An 18,596-nucleotide genomic window follows, 5' to 3' on the forward strand; every position below is an offset into this window, starting at 1 on the left:
ATTAAGGGTTGTTCAGGTGCAGAACAGATGGGGCGGCCTTTATTCCCCTCCCTGAGCTCCATCAAGACTTTGCCGCCCCATCAGCCCAGTTCCAGGGGACCAGGCTCGAGAGAGGAGCCTCGTAGATTCGATATCAGTCTGGAAAGCACGAGCGTGAAATGGAAGCCAAATTCGCTTCGTTTCCTTTACAGAAGTGTCAGTTCCGCTCAAAAACCCACTGTCGTCCCGCCAGAGAAGGAGAAGAAACTGCTTTGTCTCATTCACTTCATCACATAGAACCATCTGATGGGCTTGCAGCTGCCGCTCGCTAATTACGGGCAAACTTCTCAGCGGGAGCGCTGAGGCGTCAGCAGGTTCCGGAACAATCCAGGAATTGTTTGGGGGAAGCTGGGGCACTTGGGGTTGAGCATTTCCATGTCAATGACCCCCACGGGCTGTCAGGACTTGGAGCTGCTCTAGTGGAATGAAGAGGACAAAGTAATGAGGATCTGTGGGGCCGGCACACAGCTGATTGGCTCTGAGAACATGCTGGTCGCATCTCTGTTTCCGGCTGTTGAAGATATGATGAGAGGGCTTGGCTTCCCGCACCACCCCTGCTCCAGGAAAACGCTCAATAGCTCCCATTTACATAGGAAAGGGTCGTGGAAATGTAATGTATTTTCAACCCAGTGTATGTGTTTTGGAGATTTGACACTTTTGAAACGAAAGTAAAAAGCTTGAAAAAACTAATTCTCTTTCTTTCTTTTGGTGCGGGAGAAGGTAGAGAGGGAGGTAAATAGGGAAGAGAAGGAGAGATACAAACAACACATTTTCTTGCTGGAATCTTGATGTGTGAAAGGGAGAAAATATCAAGAACTGAGCAGAGGAGAGCTTAGTGGAGACTGCCAGCATCTACCAAAACCCAAATTCTTCCTGAGCACGAGTCCAGACTTCACTTCCAGCCACCCTTCAGTTAGGTGTCATGATCCAGGCCAGTGGCCCCTGAGCAGAGCCGAGTTGCACTGCCGGGGACAGGCATCCCCCCTCCATACTTGGTCCCTTTCTCCCAAGTGTACACTTGGACGTGGCTCTAACCAGCTTCGACCACGCAGATGATAGTTCTTCCAGGGAGGACAGAGCAAAGGCTTGGAAGGAACCTATATCCTTAAATAACTGTGGGACTAAGCCGCCTGCATCTGGAATATTCACCTTGGACTGTCATATGAAAGAAAGAAACATTTTTGTCTTTTAAGCTACCACGCGGTTGGATCTCTTTGAACAACTTAGCCTTTCGCCCTAAAACAGAAATGATTCTCAGATCAGAAGAGCGTTCCCCAGGTCCCGCCCCCACTTCTTTACTAGTTCTTAAGATATCAGATAGCATCTTGCAGAAAGTCAAACCTTTGCCAAGACCAAGGGCAATGATTCCCCTAGCCTCCAAAATCCTTCCTCAGGGACGCAGCTCTCTCAGATCCCCAGCGATGCCTTCACACCTTCTTTGGAAGAGTTTGCTGCCCTTGTCTTGTGGCTGCAGACAAGGGTTCTCAAGCTGTGGTGTGGAGTGACCTTCCTTCCAACTCTGCAGTCCAGGGAGCCTGTCTCTCCTACCAAGAGGCCAGCAAGGAACTGTGAATCCGGAGTCATGAAATGTGTGGAAACTGCTAGCATGCCTATAGCTTTTAGATTCAAATGTGAGATCAAAAGCCACTTTAATAAATTAGATCATGAATATACTGTGGGGAACTCTGGAGGATTATTCATAGAACCGGGAGTACTATACTCCCCAGAGACAGGCAATGAGTTTAACAGTCATTCCCTGAGATGATTTTTTGATTACAAAAAGTGATAGAGACCAAAGAACTTGATATGTTTGGGTTGTGAATGGATTAATATATGTTAATATATAAATTATCAATTAATACATGTTTCAAAATAACTTTCTACAGGGATGGAAATAGTCTCTCTGCACTGTCAACATGGTGGCCTTCATAGCCACAGGTGGCTAGTGCCAATGGGGAACTGGGTTTTTAATTATGTTTAGTTTTTAAGAAATTTGCATTTGCATTGTCACAGGTGAGTGTAGCTGCTGTATTAGACATCACAACTTTGAACCAAAGGTCCACCTAGATCTCTGTAAATGGTCAGCTAATAAATATTTTAGGCTCTGGGAGTCACGAGGCCTCTCTGGAAACTACTCAGCCCTGCTCTTGTGAAGCAACGGCAGCCACCGTGCTACGTTAACCGACAGGCATGGCTGCGACTTGATTTGCAGAACCAGGGGGGCTGCTTCAGACTCACTGACAAACTCGTTAATGCTTTCCATGACGTTTCCAGCTACTAAGGATAAGAAATAAATTCACACCAAGGTGTTAGTGACAAGATCTGGATTTTCCCCCTGGGTAAGGACCCAGCGGGGAGAGGTGCTTAACCTAGAAGATTTAATCTCGAATTTCAGCATTTCAGACCCTGTGGGACTTGGTAGGAGGAAACGGGAGAGCTGAATGGCTCTCCTTCCTTGTGCTCCCAGAAACCACACCCAGGACTGAGCAGCCCCGTCTGTCTCCTCACCCTGCTCTCAACCCCAGGGTCATCACGAGACTCAGAAGACATCTGTTCCCATCAGACCTTGATCCCCACACAGCCCAGAAGGGGATGGAAAACGCCCTGGCCATTTGGTTACAGAACCAAAACTATGCTTTCAAAGCTCATTTTTCTTGTCACTTTTATTTGGGGTCAAGATTTGAAGATTAAAAAGGGAAATAAATCAAAGCTTCTCGCCACACGGTAAAGGCAACTCGACACACTGAATGTTCTAGAGTCTCAGAGAAGCCGTGTTTCACTTTTAAAGTTTACCTCAGAAGCCATAACGGGTGAGCACAGGATACACTATCTCCTGCACATCAGGGCTCAATGGGAAAGAGAAATCGAAAAGCAAAAAAGAGGGCTCTGGGGCCAAAGAGCCACAGGAAACAGACTCAGTAGCGGAGGGTCCAGAGCGGTCTCAAAGGCGATGCTTTGCACGATCTGACAACGGGTTTAACATTAATTAAAGAGACGCTGAACTTTAGCCCACATTTGTACCTTCAGACAGTGCTGTGTGCTTAGGGAAATGCCTCTTTCCCTGCCCAAGAGCAACGGAGATAAATATAGCCTGGAGAATAAATACAAATCCTAGGAAAGTACACTGAGGATGCCATATCAACGTCATGCCATTCATAGTTTCCTTTGGTAGTCATTCTGGAGGCAAATGCGTCTTTCGAGCAGTTATAATACTGTCAATATTGAGGAGAAATGCTCATGTGCATGCGACTCCCAGGACAGATCAGACAAAAGTTATTAGGCTATGTTTACACGGTGTTGCATTTCCTCCTACACTTAGCAGGAAGAGCTGGAAGCAAAACTCTGCCTAGTTGTGACGCTTCTTAGACCCACGCACAGGAAGGGTCCCCAGGCTGCTGGAACAAAGTTAAAGTGAGGAACTGAAGCAGTGCCGGGCTCCTCGGATTGCGTCCTCCTTCCTCGCCTCCTGTTCTCAGTACCCCTTGCCTTCTAGACTCCCCACCAGTAGGAGCACAAGGGCCTGCTGGGCCCAACGCCCCATGGCCCACTCCACCCTTGTCAGCTGGGGAACTGCCGGGATCTGCTTGGCAGCATCTAGTCAGGGTCAGTGTGGCCAAATAGCGGGCATGTCCTCTTAGAATAGCCGACCTCAGCATGTTGGGCCAGCCAGGTTGCCTGGAATGTGATGTAATCTTCCATCAAGTGAGTCCACAAGTACAGGTGGAATGGAGGAGGGGGGAGCGCAAGAAGGGCCCCAAAGACACCACCCCTCCTAACGTTTTGGCAAAGAGAAAGAAGAGGAAGAAGACGGGGCAAAGAAAGGGCAAGTCCAGGAGGAGAACTCCATGCCCCAGAGGAGCCCTGATTGCTCCCGTTTTCCTGTTCACCCCCAGGCCCTCACCTGTCGGGGCTCCGCCCTGAACCCCACGCCACAAACCTGCCCTAGAAGGCATCTCAGAGCGTGGTCATCGATGCAGGTCCCGTCAAGGGGATTTATTTGCCAGAAATGTCCACGCAGATGTGAAACTCACAGTCACAAGGATGCCACCTCCCTCCATGGGCCAGAAAGGCTGGGAACGTGTCCAGCTCAGAGCACTACAGCTGGAAGGGCCTCTCGTCCCACAGAGCCACGACGTTCAATAAAGGGGTGACAAACACTTCCTTGCACCCCTGCCCCACCAGGAGAATCACCTTCCCCACCTCAAGCCCCACAGAAGTCCGCTGGGGCTCTTGGCATCTCTGCTGGATTGTCTCGGACAGAAGAGTCTCACAGTGCCTGCTTCCAAAGGGTGTGAGGAGTGAGAAAGCCCAGGAAATCCAGGCCCCGTCAGCCCTGCTCTAGACACCCTCAAGAGCCACCAGCTACAAAACCCGACGGGAGCTCCTTACTCTTGCTTAGGGTTTGCAGTGTGTCGTAATCCCCACAAACTCTCCCAGTCCCTTCACCCACACCTTCCCCCCAAAACCCGAGCCACTGGCCAAAGAACTTGGATCTCCTTGCATGGCAACTGTTCACCAAGTTCTGGCCTAGAAATCCCAGTCTCCATCAGCAGATAGAGCAGCAGCGAACTTGACTGAGACGAGCTGAGTTCTAGCCCATCATTAAGACACTCACTCAGGGCTTCCCTGGTGGCACAGTGGTTGAGAATCCGCCTGCCAATGCAGGGGACGCAGGTTCGAGCCCTGGTCCGGGAAGATCCCACATGCCGCGGAGCAACTAAGCCCGTGTGCCACAACTACTGAGCCTGCGCTCTAGAGCCCGCGAGCCACAACTACTGAGCCCACGTGCCACAACTACTGAAGCCCGCATGCCTAGAGCCCGTGCTCCACAACAAGAGAAGCCCTTGCTCGCCACAACTAGAGAAAGCCCCAGCACAGCTACGAAGACCCAACCCAGCCAAAAATAAATAAATTTAAAAAATAAATAAATAAATAAAAGACACTCACTCAACCACTCAGCGTCTTTATGTGGATTCAGTGACAGCTGAGGGAACGTCCAGCTCTCCAATTCTAGGACTCTCAAAAAATGACCAAATCTCAGATGTCGGAATGTATTTTACAGAGATTGGCAAAGCCCTGAGCTGTAGGATAAAAACAAATAAAACTGTCCTAATTAAAAGAGGAAAAGTGGCCAAATTATCTAGTTTTTATAGAGTTATCTGATAATTAGAGTATCTGATCATTAGAGAAGTGAATACCTAAGAAAGTCAGGGTTTTAACAAGGACTTTTAGATAAATTAAAGAGTAGGATAAAAACCTCTGAAGTTAACTCAGATCTAGAACATAAAGCAGTCCAATGTTTCCTTTCTATTATATAAGAAAAAGTGCTTTAATAAGTGGTCCAACCAGCGTGAAAAGTTGTTCATTGGATAAGAGAACATTTCCATGAAAGTTGAAAATTTGGAGGATTTTCAGGTGTGAAGATGTGGAGAAGAAACACATGATTCTCCATGGAAATGAGATTGCACAGGAAGCCAAGGATCTGGACACACATTTCGGTGATATCACAGGCCCCAAACCCACTGCTGCTGCGATGGAACCATCCACAACTTGCGGGGGGGGGAGTTCAAAACCCAGCTGTCCTTATATAACATGAAATATATACAAGGTATAAATACAAGGGGTGCTTTGTCCCAAACTCAAGTGATTCGTGCAGGAGAAAGGTCACTGGCCAGCATTCAGGGGAGACCCCAGCAGGCACGTGGGGGGACACCTTCTCAGATCATTTTCTCCTCCAGGAGGTTTTGACCAAAGGCAAGGGGCTCGCCCTCATCGTGGTCATGCGATTGGCCTCATGTTGGGTCAGCCACACTCATCCTAGGAGCCCCTGGACTAACGGGGGAGAATTTTTTAAAAAAATTAAACACCACCTGTACAGACAATTTTGTAAAGTTCTAACTGAATTTCTCTTAGGCTGGAGGACAAGATAAAGTGGAGTAGTCAGCTGGTGCACTAGGAATCACGCTACGGCATGTTGGCATGATTTTATCCTCTTAGAAATAACAAGAAGCATGCACAAGGAGCTACACAAGGACGCTTATTGCAGCATCTTTGTTTTATTTAAAAAAAAGAGTCGAATCACCAAATGTCAGTATGGAAGTGATAGGATATTTTAGAGTTTATCCATAACACAGGATACTAGGATACCAGTAAAAAAATAATAAAGCCCAACCTTTGTACTGAAGTGGAAAAAAAATCTCTAAAATATGTTGTGACATTAAAATAAACAAGTTACAGGTTAAGACATACAGTGTGATGTGGTTCGTATTTTTTAAATCCCACAATAGGAAATCACATTACATATACGTATATTACAAATGCATAAAGACAAAGATTTGGAAAACTCGTAAGAGCAGTTGTTTCTGGGAGGGGGACTATAGTATGAGATGCGGGGTCAAGAGGAATTTCAGCTGCATTATGGAAATGTTTTCAGCTAGAATATATGTGTGTGACATACGACAAAACGGTCGAGATCAAGGGCTTTGAGGCAAGATTCGTTTTCTTAAATTTCAGCTTCAATATGTAGTAACTGAAGTAAATCATTTAACCTCTTTGAGCGGCAGCTTTTCCACCTATAATAGGGGGAAATCATAGTTCCTCCCTCACAGAGTTGTTATAAGAATAAAACAGCTATATATACATATATAAACATATACCTTAACTCTGAAAATATTTCTTATAAGACCAAACAAAGGCTTCAAAGCCGTGGGCGCTCAGGACGGCCAGGTCACGACCCGAGGGGCATGAACTTCTGAAGCCCTGAGCCTGCTTCACCCTGGAAAAGATCACCCAGGTCATGAGACCAGGGAGGGACGGGAGATGGGGGAAGGCCAGGGTTGCTCCTTCTTTTATCTTATAAAGAGGCTTCTTTTTTTTCCAGAAACCTGGAGTTAAGCATGCTTAATTAGACGGAGTAAATTAAGCCTTAATATCTCAAGCTAGTCCAGAAGCTATTAGGTAACAAAATCATTTAGTTTGCTATGTGGTACACACAGATGCACACACACGGGCACACAGAGCCACAGTCCCATCAAGCTATCGACTGCTGTGTAGCCATTAGAAACCAAGGCATTTAGAATTAGTCCTTGACACAAGTGGAGTCATTTAAAGGCAATATGGAGATGTAATATATGGTTTATCTATCAGACTTTTATTCTTTTCAAGAGAAAAGGGGGAAAAAGGCTCATGTGTGACAGCACTCTCCTAGACGTTCCCAAACCTGAGGTTTTTTGAAAGTCTCCAGATAACTCCTTGAGACCAGCAGGGGCCAAGGATGTGCTCAGATCAAGTGTTACGTTCTAGAAGGGGTTTAAACTAACTAATTATTAACTAAATTGTTAACCGGGATAAGATCTCACTTAAAGAGGTAGTACTTTTACTACTTGAGTACAAACAAGGAAATGCTGTAATACCTCGGTCATATTTGCTGTCTGGGAAAACAATAAGTGAATATGCATTGACCGAGAGAATTCAGTTCTCCGAGCAATGGCAGAGTGTCATTTTTTAAATATTCAACTTGTTCGGTCTCAGGGAGAATTTCTAATAACAGGGTTTGCTGCTTGTTTTGTATTTAGTAGAGACTCTAATGACCTTCCAAAGAGTAAGAGGCTTGAGGACCATTTGACTCAACTTTTTCAGAAGTGTTCAATGTATACAAACTGTTCATTAACAAGAGCAGAAATCTCCCTTGAGATAAAATTTGGATTTTCTGAAATGTGATTTTTATTATATTTGGAGCCAAAGCACAGCAGGAATACACGTCAGATTATAAAAGAGATAAGATTTGAAATTCAATTATGGCAACTACTTGAATTTCAACAGCTCATGAGCAAACTCTTAAAGAACATATCAAATGAAAAAAATGACGACAACTCGGAAACGTTATTATTAGGATAGGATATCTGAGGAACGCTTTACACTAACTGAAAGTCTCTATGGAAGATCAATTATTGTGACTATAGGCAATTCTAGAGATAATGTTTAAAGGAAGCACGAACTTCAATGGAGGATAACCTGTAATCCCATCCACTCTTGGTATTTATCAACCTCCCCTTTGCACAACAGTGTACAACAGTGCAGAGGGGATACGGCTAAGAAGTTTTCTCAAGGAGTCCGTGTTTTTTAACAGAAAACAAGACAAACAGACATGATAGGTATGTAACGACACACAGATGAATGATATCCACTGCATACACAGAAAACCCACCACTGCCTGGAGCACAAAATTATAACGACTCTCAAGAAACTCATGATACTGCTTGAAAAATAAAACAGACACATGAAATAACTATTTTTGCAATAACTAAATATCAATATATCAGAATCTCAGCATCTTGGAGGCAGACGAGAAATTGGAAATGACAGACTAACCCTTTAATAGATGAAGAAATAGAGATATGAAGAAAAGAAGGGGAAAACTAATATTTAATGAGCGACTACTCTGAAACAGGTAACGCATGGTACATTATCTCATATACATTATCTCCCAGATACTCGTGAGAGTTCTGTGAGGTACACGTATTCCCTTCCTTTTACGATGAAGGAACAGAGGACTAAGGTTGAAGTGAGGCCACACAGCCAAGAAGATGTGCGATCAAGGAGCAGACCCAGGTTCCCTTGCCCGTCCCTGGTTTCCCCTTAAACCGTGCAGGACGGATTAAGAGTCAGATCCGAGCCCCCAGTAACAACGTGAACGGCCATCATGTTTGAGCCCAAGGGAGGTAGATCTGGGAAGTTCCCAAGAAAGCTGGAATCTGCAATAAGATGTAAGAAAAACATAAACCAGAAGATGTATTAAGAATAAAGCGAGTAGTAGCTGAGACGGCCTCTACCTTCATGCTTGTCTGTCTCCCCGATCAAAGTGTGAACTCCTCAAGGGCCAGGCATGGTCTTAGCTCCTCGGCAGCTTCAGAGTCCAGCACCTTCAGAATCCAGCACAGTATCTGGATCACAGAACACTCAAGAAATGTGTGTTGGACCCCAAAATGCAGAGAGACCCGGCTATGATTCAGAGAACCTGATGTGAAGTACCTGAGAAAGGGAACGACAGATTTTATCTACATGAACAGGTAGGAAACTGGAAACGTGAAAATTTGACGGATTTACCCAATTACGGCGTCCCTTTTCTGCTGCCCTTTTATCCCACATGGGCAGCCAACCTCCGACCTTGGCTAGAGGAGTGTCCTCTGTCTTCCTTCTGTGACCTCTGGTGAGCAAAGATCACATCATCAACTCAAAGGTGGAAGATGCTTCCTACCCCCAACACCCTAAGAAGCCAGAGTGGAGGAGGACCCAGGACTTCAAGCCCCACCAGAAAAAATACCACTGACCCAATAAACCTGTCAGTTGCAAAACTTTGGCTGGCGACATTCTTGAGGGAGAGGTGGGCAGATATAACCATGGGGCAGAAGGTTAGTTACGGAACATTTTTAAATTGAGAAGACAATCTGTTACAAGGAGCAGCCATCTAAAACACAGCACTAGGAATTAAGAACATAAAAGGCTCCTTCACCAGAGCCCTCACCCAAGTAAAAAGAAAAACGCGAAAGAAAGCAGCTGTCCGTCTCAAGTTATGACTACAGATATTTACAATCTAGAAAGATGGAGGTGGGCATCCCATTCTCCAGTCTTCTGGTACCTACAATGTCCTGTTCATTTCATGGTGTTATATTTTCAAAGGCAGATGCAGCAAAGGGAAATGGCAAACTGGAAAGCACCCAGAAAAGATGGGAAAACACAGCGTCTGAGGAAGCCTTGAATCTACAAGGAATGTGTGGTATAGACAAGAGAAGACAGCGTGTGAGGAGTGCCAGACTGACGGCGATCTTTAAACATCTCCCGTGGAAGGAGCTGGCTCTTGTCTCCAGAGCTAGATCCAGAAAGCTTCAGAAAAACAGATTTGGGCTCAAAGGAGGAATTATTTAACCTGGAGACAGAGGTAGAATGGGCTTCTTGGGAGGAGACTGAGATCTCCTGATTGAAGTCACTGGAACCAAACCATTTCCAGCACCCTATTTACAGCCCTCCTTTTGTTTCCTGGTCTCAACTCGTTATTTCCACCGTCAGCTCCCACAGGCAAAGTCCTTCCAGGCCCTTTCTCCTTCAGTCCAAATGCCTATTCCTTCACATACACTCCTCTGTCACTTCTTCAGTCAGAGATGGGCGCTCCCCGCTCTGCACAGCCTTTAATGTGTCGTCGTTACGCCGTCCCATCACTTGCCACGCCCTCAGCTGCTCTCTTGCCTTTTCCCGGAACACTCGTGTATGTGCAACTACTGCTCTGTGCAAATACACTCAGCAGAGCTTTCGCTCCGACAACCAGGTAACATATTCAATATATGTGACTAGTCAGTCCCTCCTGTTGGGATAATTAGGAGAGGAGACACCAGATGTGGGGAATAATGAAGGGACGAAGCAGATGAAACCCGAGGAGGGATCAGAGAGCAGAGAGAAGTGAACTACAACCTCAGAAGCACATCGATGAGCCCGGGACATTGGAGGAAGTAAAAAGGCACAGAGACAGTGGACCGTTTGTGTCTGGAGTGGGGTTATGATGGTTATTGACGAGAAGATTAATCTTTTCTCTATTTCAAACACCTATTTAATATATCACTTTTTTTGCATAGGTGGAAAACAAGAATTCTAAAATGTTAACCACAGACACTATTAACACTTTATGGAAGAAAAGCCAGGAAGACCTCCCCTTCAGAATCTTGGTCTAACAAGTAAAATCAGTTATAAGCGGAACATTTTCTGGTAGATCAGTGAGTAAAAATAGAAAATATCAATAGGACAGTGCAGGTTCTAATTTATTTAAGTTTTGAATTTTACCTTTTTTCTTTTTGTGTTAAATTTAAAATGTTTACTTGTGTAATATTTCAAAAATTCAGAAAAAAATGGGCTCATGCACTGGTTCTAAGAACTGTTTGCCTTAACTGAAGCTTGGCTTCAGTTACCTTTTTCTTTTTTTAAAAAAAAAAACATCTAACGACAGTTGAAGCACACACTTCACTCCTCAACCACCACCACCAGAGATGAAAAATAACTTGACTGTGTTTTATATTTTACATAGACATAAAACTTTAAGCAATGTAGAGTAATGTTTGCGTATCTTTAAATGTTCAAATGTGGTAAATTACATTAAAAGATTTCCTAATGCAAGTTATCCTGCAACACTGAGATAAACACTCATTGGGCAAAAATGTCTTTGAAAAATATTTTGATGGATTTAGTTTGCTAGTAATTTATTTCAGATCATTGCCTTCATATTCATAATTGTCAATGGCTTACAGTTTTGCTTTATTTTACCTTACTTGTTCCGTTTCATTATCAAGGCTGTATATACAAAATGAGGTGGGGAGCTGTCCTTTTTCTCTTCTTTGAAAAAGTTTATGCAAAGTCGAGCTTATCTGTTCTTTGAAGATTTTGTAATCTTGGCTGCATCTGGCTTGTTTTCTGCAGAAGAAGGGGCTGGGGGAAAGCTGTAGATTATTAACTTGATTCACTTCTTTTGTGATTATAGGTAGATTCCATCTTTTTGTGTCATCAGTTTTTTGTAACTGACATTTTTCCAGGAAACTGTCCAGTTTCTCGAGGTTTCCAACATGCTGTCAAGAACTTATTCACAGTATGCTCTGATAGGCTTGGAAATCTCCCTCTGGTTATGTCCTATTTCTCTGTCGTGCCTTCCTTCCTCCTGCTTTTGGTCGTTCTCACCACAGACTGTTTTATCACTCTTTTCAAGGAACTAGCTTTTAGTTGGGTGGATTTTCTGTATTATTCCTTTGTTTTCTAGCCCATTAATTGCTAACCTTATCTTTATGATTTCCTTCCTTCTGCTTTCTTTCTGCTTGCTCTGTGGTTCTGTTTTTACTATTGTGGACAGGACTTAGCTCAGGAGTTTTTAATCTTTCTCACTTTCTAATATATAAAATTAAGACGGTAAATATTCATCTAAAGTATCATTTAAGTGACTCTACAGGGTTTTTCCTGTTTAATGATTTCAAAATGTATACTATTCTTTCTTTCACTCTTATAGCTTCTAATTCTTATTGTGGAGAATTTCAAACATACACAAAAGCAAACATTAAGTCATTCTGGAATGTTCCTAGTTCAACACGGAAACGGCCTTTGTAATATATGCTCTGAGGTAATAATGTTCCCTAGTTATTTTTATTGTAGAAATCCATGTGGATGTCTTCTTTTCCATGAAGACAAAAACTATACCTTATGTAAACTTGTGTCATACACAGTAAGTGCTCAACAAAATCTGGGAGGATTAATTTCTTTAATTCCATAGGACCATATTCAAAGGCTATTTTGCCAAAATGCAGCCTCAGCGTCACAGATGGTTAAAAATACTTTGAGAAATATAATTAGCATTTTTATGAGCACAGTTCCCATATTTGAACGTCCACAAAAGTTCAGGAGAGTTGAACAAACACCATTTTAGGAGCTATAAATAAAGCGGCCGGCCTCGGAAAGCCAGTCCTGCTTTTCCTCTGCCTGCCACCCCGATCCCTGTCCTTCCTGCTTCATGTGCAAAGGCTTCCGTGTGTGTGCTCCCAGGGAAGAAGCAAATCCAAGCCGCATCCGCCTCACGAAAAAGAAGTTGTTGCCACACGAAGGAAAAGGTTCCAGAGCCTTCGGCCTCCACCGCCACTGGCTCAACTGTTTCTAAGAATAGCGTGAACTGTGGAAAAAAAAAAAAAAAAGACACTGGCACCAGACACTAGTCTTTCATTGTCTCCAGGCTTTAAAATAGAAACAGGCTGAAACGGAACTGGCCCTGGAAACCGTCTCCAGGCCTCACTCGGAGAGGACGGAGATGCGGCTCCGGGATTCTGGCTCCACAGGCGAACCCCGCCCGGTGCTGTTTCCAGGACGGGATGGGCACGCCCACCGCCCAGGCCCCAGCCCGGGGCAGGTCCCCCGGGGTCCAGGCCTGCCCTGAGGATTCTCAGAGGTTCTCACTGGGCCTCTGCAAGGGAGGCCCTGGGGGTGTGAGGGGTTTCCCCACCCAAAAGTTCAAGTTGGTTGCTGAATGCTTTTCTCTCCATTTCATTTTCATAATCTTAAGGGTAGCTTATTGGTTCGCAAAACAGATTTTGCAAATAGTTCCTCGTCCTCCAAAAACAACTGTCAGCTTTTCTATCAATCAGGAGACCTCTCCGCCAAGAGGAGCCTGTGCAGCTGGGCCCGGTTCCGAGGTTGACTGGCCTTGCGCAGGTGTGTACAGTCAGTTCCAGAACCCCGCAGACACCGTAATCCAGGGACGCTCAAGTCCCTTATACATAGTGACACAGTATTTGCCTAGAACCTATTCACCCCGTATACTTTAAATCATCTCTGAATTACTTATAATACCTAAAAACAGTGTAAATGCTGTGTAAATAGTTACAGATACAATGTAAATGCTATGTAAATAGTTGCTGGTCCGTACCTAATTCAACTTTCGCTTTTCGGAACTTTCTAGAATTTTTTTTTCCCGAATACGTTTGATCCCAGTTGGGTTGAACCCACGGATGCGGAACCGCAGCGACAGAGGGCCGACTACATAGGGTTGAAGAACGTCACTCTTTACTTGCATCCGGCACCCAATTGTGGGTTTTTTCATAAGGAGGATGCGACATTAGTCTGAATACTAGACTTCTTTCTAACCAGAAACAAATTCCCAGACTTTGGGGACTGTTTCTGAAAAGAACCGTTCTGCTTGCAGAAAGTCCAAATTATCCAGTTCTAATCTCTATGCATTCAAGTATCTCTTGACTATTAGGTCGATCATTTAGTGACAATGAAGGGGTTTTTCCCCTGCAAAATTTCTAGTATTTATGTAATTACCCTTAGTTGGAAACATAAAATAAACCAACACTCAAGCTTCTTTTTTCCCGATTTCTAGACAAACACACTAGCGAAGAGGTTTGTTGGACTTGGGGCTCCCAGAAACCCAGTGCCAATTTCTGATGGATTACTTCAGCTCTGCTCCTTCCAAAGTGGTTAATTGTTGACCCAGTAAGAAAAAGAAGGAACGAAAACCGACCTCTCTCTCTTTCATTTTCATTCGTGTGCTTAATATTCTGTAATGTCTCGAGGTCAATGGCTGCTTCACGGGTGGGTGGTTGGGGGGAGGGGTGCACAATCAAAATAAGGGAACTTCACTTATCAAGAACCTGATTGTCAAGGTCCACACGGCTCCAGACTGTAACAGCGTGTCCCTTCGACCCAGACTCTAGGTTAAGACCTCTATTGAGTAAAGTCAGCGTGAAAGAATTCTGCTTTGGAAACACATAGAAGAAAGGAAACCTAGCACCGGGGGGTGGGGGTGGGGGGGCAGACAAGAATGCGGATGGCCCACCCACATGGAGCATTGAAGTTGTGGGTCTCCCAGGGGCCCTGCCTTTGGTTACAATCATCAGCACAGGCAGAAACTGATCATCCCCCACCCCACCCCCATCACAGTTCTCACTGAGTCTTATCTGCCCAAACTGGGTTACTAAAGCCAGAGCAGAGATTGACTGTCCTTGTCCAAGGTCAGCAATCAGACGTCAGTTATACTTGTCCCACGCTAGGCTGTTCCCAGCTCAGAAATCTGAGCGCACTTAGCTGCACGTAGCAGCGACTCTATACACGTTTGTTGACTTGAATGACATCACTGTTCTCAGCTGGTGTCCACTGCTCACCTGTTTCCTGATATCCAATTGATCCCTAATATCAACAACCACCTGTCACTTGGACTTCTCTTGCCCACATCTGCCAACAAGGTTTATGTCTTAGGATGCCAGCTCAACTCTCCTTTCACACCTTGAACTTGCCTGTTCTCCACTCTGACACCTCAGAGAGACCTGAGCTTTGACGCAAGACTCAGCTGTCTCCACCGACTGGCATCTCCTGATCTAGCCACAGCCACAAATACCCAGCTGTGACATTTACAAGTGGGACCAAGGAGGGAAGGATGATGAAGCAACAGGTAGGTACTAACATTTGTTTTCCCCAGAGATGTGTATGTCTCTGTGCCCAGCCCTGACACATGGGAGACCTTTCCATTCTATCTCTAAAGAACACCAGGGAGCAAGGAGATGGTACTTTTTCCACTGCCTGATAACCAAGATCCCACATGTTTTCATTTGTGGAAACTAAACCATTCCCTTAAATTACTGATTTTCAATTGCAGGTCTGAGAATGGAGGAATATCCGTAATGAAATATTTACCCACCTACAACAAAATGAGAAAAATAAGGGCAATGAAATGTACTTTCCATAGGCTGTAATATTCTATGTAAAGGATTATCCTTTGTTCTGAGACCATAGTGGAACCGTATCTTAGGATGGAGTAAAGTGATTCCTTATTGCAAAAATTACATCCAGCCAAAATTACCCTTCAGAATTTCTTAAGAAGGTACAAAATGAAGTCCAAGCCAATCACAGCCTGTTTTTCCTGTAGCATGGAATAGATTGCTAGTTCTGTGGCTCAGCATATCTGATGAAATACTTGGCTTCCCTTTAAGTGCCACAATATTTTAAAAAACAAACAAACAAAACAAATGGGACCTAATGAAACTTCAAAGCTTTTGCACAGCAAAGGAAACAAGACGAAAAGACAACCCTCAGAATGGGAGAAAATATTTGCAAATGAAGCAACTGACAAAGGATTAATCTCCAAAATTTACAAGCAGCTCATGCAGCTCAATATCAAAAAAACAAACAACCCAATCCAAAAATGGGCAGAAGACCTAAATAAACATTTCTCCAAAGAAGACATACAGACTGTCAACAAACACATGAAAGAATGCTCCACATCATTAAGAAATGCAAATCAAAACTACAATGAGATATCATCTCACACCGGTCAGAATGGCCGTCATCAAAAAATCTACAAACAATAAATGCTGGAGAGGGTGTGGAGAAAAGGGAACTCTCCTGCACTGCTGGTGGGAATGTAAATTGATACAGCCACTATGGAAAACAGTATGGAGGTTCCTTAAAAAACTAAAAATAGAACTACCATACGACTCAGTAATTCCACTACTGAGCATATACCCTAAGAAAACCATAATTCAAAAAGAATCATGGACCACAATGTTCATTGCAGCTCTATTTACAATAGCCAGGACATGGAAGCAACCTAAGTGTCCATCATTGGATGAATGGATAAAGAAGATGTGGCACATCTATACAATGGAATATTACTCAGCCATAAAAAGAAACGAAATTGAGTTATTTGTAGTGAGGTGGATGGACCTAGAGTCTGTCATACAGAGTGAAGTAAGTCAGAAAGAGAAAAACAAATACCATATGCTAACACATATATATGGAATCTAAAAAGAAAATGGTCATGAAGAACCTAGGGGCAAGGCGGGAATAAAGACTCAGACCTACTAGAGAATGGACTTGAGGACACGGGGAGGGGGAAGGGTAAGCTGGGACGAAGTGAGAGGGTGGCATGGACATATATACACTACCAAATGTAAGGTAGATAGCTAGTGGGAAGCAGCCGCACAGCACAGGGAGATCAGCTCGGTGCTTTGTGACCACCTAGAAGGGTGGGATAGGGAGGGTGGGAACAAGGGAGATGCAAAAGGGAAGAGATATGGGGATATATGTATATGTATAACTGATTCACTTTGTTATAAAGCAGAAACTAACACACCATTGTAAAGAAATTATATTCCAATAAAGATGTTTAACAAAAATTATCTTGAACTATTACAAAACAGAAAAAAATAAAATAAAATAAAATAAAAAAACAAACAAACCTCTTAAAGACCTGAATGACACAATGCTGAGGAACACGGGACTTAGAGGAACAGAAGATTCACTGTACACCCAGCCCTAGCAGGAAAGAGAAGGGTCACATCTTCCACACCCTAATCACTCCAGAGCATGTACTCTGCAGGTAGAACCACGGAAACATCTTACAGACTCCCAGACTCTTTAAAGTATTCACTTTTGAACGTATGTAGTTGGAGAGAAGTCACAAAAGTTAAGTGGCTGTGGGACACTTTACTCGTCTCTTTCTTTTTGTTTTTGGTGAAAAAAAAAAACACAAAAACCTTCCATTCACGAAATGAGGTTGAGATCAAATAAAACTTATAGCTTAAACACAGTTGAGAAAATAAAAAAATTGGCAATCTTATGTCAATCTCCAAACCTTTTTAAAGGATACTTGTTTATGAAATTCAGAGATCTGAAGGTCATAAATTTAATGTTAGAATAGTAAGCAGGTGCCGTATGAAATGGGGAAAAAGTTGCAGCCAATATCCTAAGGTCACATCTGGATTCCTGGAGAAATGATCAATCTAAAGACTGATTTTCAAAAGTGCTGAATTTAAGTTCTATGACTTTTAACCTATTTTTCTAACTTACCATGGTTCTTTCTTGCAGTAGAGTTGAAAATTGAGCAAAAGGATAGATTTACTGTATCAAAATCTAGTTCTCACCCCACTTGGATAAACCTCTTCTCCGCTTCAGTCAGTGGAAACCCCATTTTAGCCACTCAACAAAAGCCTCTGAGTCATCCTTGTATATTCTTTCTGTTTCACCGGTTTCCAATCCAATAGCGAATATAGTCAGTTCTCTTCTTACACCATATCCAGATTCTAACTACTGCTCCCCACCTCCAAGGCACCGAGCGCTGTGCAGATTGCAGCAGCTTCCTCACTGGCCCTCCCATCTCAGCCTTCACCCGTTCTCAACACAGCAGCCTCGGTGCTCCTATTAACGTTTAAGCTAGATCGTCATTGATCTGCTCAAAACCTAAAAGTGGCCCCACATCACTCAGAGTCCAGAGTTCTTATTCCGGCCAACAAGAACACCATGTGACTTGATCACCCGTTTGTCTCACTTTACCTCTCTGACCTCATCTCTTGCTGCCACTGTTTAATGAACTTGGAGCAGTGCCTGGCAAAAAGCAACTGTTAGACAAGTGGTATTTACAATTGTTAAATTATTATTTCTATTACTCCTACTGCTACTACCACCACTATTAGTCCACCCATCAGTTGCTCCTCGCCAGCCACCCCGCCTTTCTTGTCCCCAAACCCACAGAGTAGAGCTCTGCCTTCAAGCTTTGTCTCTTCCCCTTGACTAGAACACCTTTTCCCCAGATATCCACCAGACTTTCCCCAGATATCCGCCTGACTTTTCCCAGATATCCGCCTGACTTTTCCCAGATATCCGCCAGACTTTCCCCAGATATCCGCCTGACTTTTCCCAGATATCTGCCTGACTTTTCCCAGATATCCACCAGACTTTCCCTAGATATCTGCCACTTTCCTTAGATATCCGTCAGACTTTTCCCAGATATCCACCAGACTTTTCCTAGATATCCACCAGACTTTTCCTAGATATCTACCACTTTCCCTAGATATCTGCCAGACTTTCCCCAGATATCCACCAGACTTTTCCCAGATATCTGCCAGACTTTCCCCAGATATCCGCCAGACTTTCCCCAGATATCTCCCAGACTTTCCCCAGATATCCACCAGATTTTCCCCAGATATCTGCCAGACTTTCCCCAGATATCTGCCTGACTTTTCCCAGATATCCACCAGACTTTCCCT

The sequence above is a fragment of the Tursiops truncatus genome, chromosome 2 (genome assembly GCF_011762595.2).
Source record: "Tursiops truncatus isolate mTurTru1 chromosome 2, mTurTru1.mat.Y, whole genome shotgun sequence".
Taxonomy (NCBI): Eukaryota; Metazoa; Chordata; class Mammalia; order Artiodactyla; family Delphinidae; genus Tursiops; species Tursiops truncatus.